Raw genomic sequence first — 6,000 nt, forward strand, 5'->3', positions numbered from 1 at the left:
CCAATAAAACAAGATTCCACTTACCTTAATTCCTGTATAAAATCAGAATCAAGACTTATATTATGGGATGGAGGGAGTAATTATATATCCGAGTAACCCTACACTCTTTTGTTTCCGTTTCTCAAGAACTAGGAAAGATAAACACGTTAATTTCAGAAATTTCAAATATTTCCTACCTTAATCTTGAAATTAAAAAGCTTAAGCTATTGAAAAACTAATATTAAACCTTTTTTTTTTCTCTTTCATACTTCCTCAACTATTGATTTTAGAAAATAGACATCTATTTCCTAAAAATAAATTTAGAGAATCTCGTCAATTCTATTAAGTATTAAGGACAACTCATAGCAAATATATACAACTAGCCTTTATATATATAGTTCGTGTTGTTTTAGTCAATTAACCTTTATAAGTTTGAAGAATCAATTCTTTCACCGACATATGAAAACAAGTCACTTCGTAAATTTGAAGAGCTCGACTGTCATTTGAAGAGCTCGACTGTCATTTGATTTTAGGATGAAACCTATTGTAATTAGGTTTGTTTTAACGTTGACTAATTTAAGTAAATGGAATACGTAACATGAATCTTAGGGGTGGAATCTTTCTTTGTCTTTATACAATTGTCTTATATACGTATCCAAGAATCAAATTATGGATCTTCAATAATTTCATAATGCTGAGATCAGATGATTATATTAGAATAAGAAATCTGCAATTTGATAGATATATTATACTAAACCAGATCTGAATGAACAATAATTATATATAGATATATAGCTTGATGGTAGGCGAGAAGCACGACTGCTTCAACTGTGAAGATCAAATTCATGCTGCTTAAATTTAACGTTAGTTGGCTAGAAAATTAGTACTTTTCTAAAGTTTAAAAATGGAACCAATTATGTAGATATGAAAATTTAAATGTCACATGGAATTTTTTATTTTATGTCAGATGCAAAGATTTATTCGCCACCTTTTTTGTAGTTTTGATTTATCTGACGTGTGCTCTAATTAGCAGCTAAATTTTGTCATTCTTGATCAACTTGTTGATTTATATAAAGATACTCTAGTCAACAAATTGGGTATATTTTTATGGAAAATTGTTGTATATGGATTAAAAAAATAAGATTGCTAGAAAATTGGAGAAATTTTTTTAAGTCATAATAATAAAAAGTTAATAGATGCCAACAAAAATAAAGATCTAAGATGTAGTAGTTATTGTAGTTTTTATAACTAGTTGTTAGGATGTTAGCTGTTTGTATTAGTTAATAGCTAATGTTAACTGATTGCTAATTATATTAGCTGATGTCTGGTAGCTGATAGTTGATTTGACTAGCTGCATGTATTAGCTGTTTGTATAAAGGTGCTTGGTAAGTAGTTTATAGCTAATTGCTACATCATTGTGTAAAAATGACCAATAAGGACATGTTAATGTAATTTTCAACAATTTTAGGTTATAAATGTAATCGATTCCCTCATTCCCAAACCTCTAATGTCAAAAAGCTCCTCCACCAACTTTTTTAAAAAGAGATTTTTGGGATCAATAAGCTAACTTAAAACCTTTTTTTACCAAACACTGAAATTAGAGGATTGACTAGTCAATTCCGCTAATATGAGTTCAAATCTCTAATTTAACATCAAACGACCTCTGCTTACCATATAATAGATATGTATATATAATTATAATAAAAAGAAACGGAAATAATAAAACCGATGTTTAAATTAATCAAGATTATTGGAGTATCTTGAATAAGAAAGTACTGCGCATATCGTATCACAAGGAGTATTCATTTCGTGCACTCCTAAATTCCTAACCAAGTAACCAATGTAGGGTTATATATTTGTATATCTTTCATTATTCCCCTCAAAAAATATAAAATAGTATGTAGAAGAAGTATAATTGTATTAAATTACATCAATAATTTTAATGGGACACAAGCACACAGCACAACATGAAAATGATGGATCATATAGTGACATAAATGGAAAGTGGGTATTTCTTTTAAAGTGATGGAAGGTGGGTTAGATCCAAAGAATTCGAAAAATGTTTTGGTTCTTTATGCTCGCCCTAAAACAATAGTGTAGTGAGTAGTGACACTGCTAGTATGCATTATTTTGGCTTCTTATTTCTTCTTTCATTTTCATTGAATCAAAATAATACATTTGTGGGGATACATTCCAACTTATCTAGTTATCATGATCTTCAAACAATATATAGTTTCTAATTTTTTTTCTCATATTATCTAAACTTTAGATATTGTGATGCCCATGTATAATGATTAATGACCTTTATGAATGAATTTTAATTTCAAAAAAAATGAATTATGACCTATATATAGTCTTTGTTTTTCTATCCTATGTACCTAGTGTGCAAATTAAAAGATAGGTCCTGTATCAGATCCCTTTTAGCAAATCACATACTTCTATCATGCATCGTATTAACTAGACATAGTTTAATCTCCGTAAAATGACAAGGAAACTAAAAGATTACTAAATACTAACATTATTTTAAGGAGATATTCCGTGTTAGTTAAGATATACATGATATATGAATTGCTAGAAGGGAATGTAATAGAACTTATCTTTACACCAAGTACATATATATAGGATCTTTGGTGATTTATATTTTAGAAAAAAACAGTTATATGAGATCTTGTTAGATTCGTCTCAATGTATATTTTTTAATATTAATTTATAATTTTTTCCTTATTGATAATTGAAGATATTATTAATGTTTGAAACCATACATCGGCAAACATAAAAACATAAAATGACGCAACTATTTCTAAAGAGAGGAAGTATAATAATATCCTAGATGAAGTTCATGTAACTTTGGAATCTTCATAAACTATCGCAACTGAATTATACAACTGAATTATAAGTAAGTGAAAAGAGCAAATACGTCACAACGTGGGTTACAACTTACATGGTTAGGCAAGTTATGTTTCCACCTGCAACGCATGATTAGTTAGTTGATCACTAATAAGCTGAGCTAGCCAGCTAAACAATGTGTGTATGTTCCTATCCTTCCTACTTCATGCATGTCATTAATGTCCATTTTCACAATAATATAGTAGTTAGTACTATACCATATTGGAATATTCTTAGTGTGTGACCAAACATACCAATGGACAATAATGTAGATCTAAGATACTCTTTTGTTTGTTTTCTTAAAAGAATATAATATATACACCATGACTTATATGTAGTTGCGTGTAATTGAGAACTTAAATACACATTAGTGCATTAATCTAACCCTTCTACCTACTCTAGGAGGAGCTATTCATTTTGATGGTGCATGGATTTGTCGAAGAATTGCAAGGTGGAAATTTGGTGTTCAGTCCTTATTGATAATTGTATCAAAAACACACTCCACATGTTTCATAATATAGTACCTACACTACAATATATACTACGTTCTTTTTAAGGTATTCCAAAATATTGTTCTTGTTTCTCCCCTTTCCAATTTTCTTTTTAGTTTACACAGTTTGACTTTTATACGCGTGTGAGTGTAGAACTTGATCATTAATATCTTTAATTATAAATAAGTACAAACTATATAAAAAGTTGATATTTGAAAATCTTGTGTTAAGACGAATCTAACAAGATTTCACATGACTAGATGTTAACTTAAGTGTAATTTAAGATATCATTCGCAAACAACATACTATATTGTATTTCAATATTTCATCCTAAGTAAACCATGTTAAATCATCTACTATTAGACTAAAGAGAAACCAAGTAATTCTACTTTTGTCAATTGTACTAAGACTTTTTATCATAGATCCTTAAGTGATTAGGTTCTGAGTCTTACGATTATTATTACGCTCTTTTTTTTTTACATACTTTAATCTTTTTTTCTTTGAAGGTAATTCCTTTGACACATGAGGATGTTTTTGTATTTTTTTTGTACACAATTTTTGATCTCGTTGTGCATTTATTTGCATGTTAGGTGCTTGAAAGCCTAGGAAGGGAATACAGTGATTTTCTATTCCCAAGCATCACAATCAAATCTCCGATAAGTAATAATGGTCATTATATTTGTAACAGGTGTGTGATGTACAAAGGAAGTGTAAAATCAATCTCATACAAAATCAATGTTTCTGAAAATAGTTGATTAGGACTCCAGCCATCCCTTCTAAAACTTTATTACACGTGAAATATGTATCGACGGCTGAAAGGCCGTCTTTCTAGCAAATAGGTGGTGGCAAAATTTTAGGCCACGTAAATGGTCATTATTAATATTCTCATACACTAAGGCTCCGTTTGGTAGGGCGTAAAATATTTTCAGTGTAAAATGATTTTCATGGAAAACAATTTACAATGGAAAACACAATTCCAAATTTAGTTTTCCGTTGTTTGGTTCGATGTAAAAAAAATGATGAAATGAAAGGAAAATGAAAGGGAAAGTAAGGAGGTAGTGAGAGGAGTGTACAAGAGAAAGAAGGAAAATAGTTTTCCCTTCATTTTGAAAGGAAAATGGTTTTCCATCCTTAGGAGAGTAATTTTACCCCAAGGGAAAATGGTTTTACACTCTTTTGCCAACCAAACAATGTAAAACTCAAAATAGAGGAAAACAGTTTTCCGGGAAAACGTTTTACGCCCTACCAAACAGAGCCTAAAATAAAGTTAGTGGAGAAGTACTATTGAGCATTGACAAAGAAAATAACCGGTTATAGTAAGGAGGTTGATCGAGTAATTTTAGGAGCTGTTAATTTTTTTATTAGTGAGTTTTAATTAATTAGAAATACATTAAAATATTATTTTTATATTACTTTTTTTTTTTTTTGAATAGTAAAATTAATTCATTAATAAAAAGTCATACGACATCTACATAAGCAATCGAATCAAACAAATACATAAGTTGAATCAAACAAAAATTTCCTTCATAAAAACTACGATCGTCAAGCAAATCTTGCAATGTGGAACATCTCCCGCTTATATCGCTGGAAAATACAGCCTTGTTGGAGAGACAATCTAACGATCCCTTGTAGTCGTGAGGATGATTTCCGTCGCATTCATCTGACCGTATTCGAAAAATTGATAACCTTTGTGATCCCGCATAATTCTTCACCAACAAAATAATTTCACGGCAATCCATTAGATCTAGTATCCCGGATTGTTAACCTGTAGAAATTCCCCTCTAAAGAGGAGAAAAACCCTGTCTTTCGAAGGAGGTCGAAAAACTTTGTCTTTCGAAGGGAGATCGAAAAACCTTTTCTTACGAAGGAGATCGAAAACCCTTTCTTTCGAGGGAGAAATCGTTATTGGAAACCTAAAAACAAATAAAAAAGACAAAGGTGGGGGCTTTCCAACGGTAAAAACCGATGGAAGCCCCTTTAAAAATCAACAATGAAGGCTTGGGTTTTGAAAGTAGAGAGGAGAGAGGGGAGAGAGAAAAGTATAACACGGGAGTAGAAAGAGTGTCAAACAAATTACATTAATGGTCTAATTTATTTTTTATATTACTTTTTTTTTCTTATTTAGCACATACATATCCATATATTATTATAATGTGTTTAAAAGGATTAGCAACTCTTTAAAATTTCTCAAACAAGTTTCCGTTATAATACTATTGTTGTCAATATTATTTTTAATTATGTGGTTGATACTCATAAGTTCATGCTTAAAGGCTAAAGCAAAAGTAGTATTACTGTTACATTTACGATAAGTTTTTCATTTTCTTTGAGATCTTACTAGAAACTCGAGTGTCTCAAACTCTCAATTCTTGACTCGTCTTTGTCCTTCATATTAGTGTTCGATCATCGATAGTGAGTTGTGACTCCATTCATATATTTTGGGTAAAAATAATCAGTTACAAAAATTGGGAAAACGCTAAAATTGGTTTTAAGGTACAACTAATCAATCAGCTACGGAAAATAAGTCAAATTTAGGTATTACTTTATACTACATGTCTACATGTAATTAATTCTTCTTAATCTATATAATTTGATTTTCACCTTGTTAACGCACGACTATGTCCATTAATAAATTTAGTTATGAACA

This window comes from Beta vulgaris, chromosome 9, assembly GCF_026745355.1.
Source record: "Beta vulgaris subsp. vulgaris cultivar EL10 chromosome 9, EL10.2, whole genome shotgun sequence".
Taxonomy (NCBI): Eukaryota; Viridiplantae; Streptophyta; class Magnoliopsida; order Caryophyllales; family Amaranthaceae; genus Beta; species Beta vulgaris.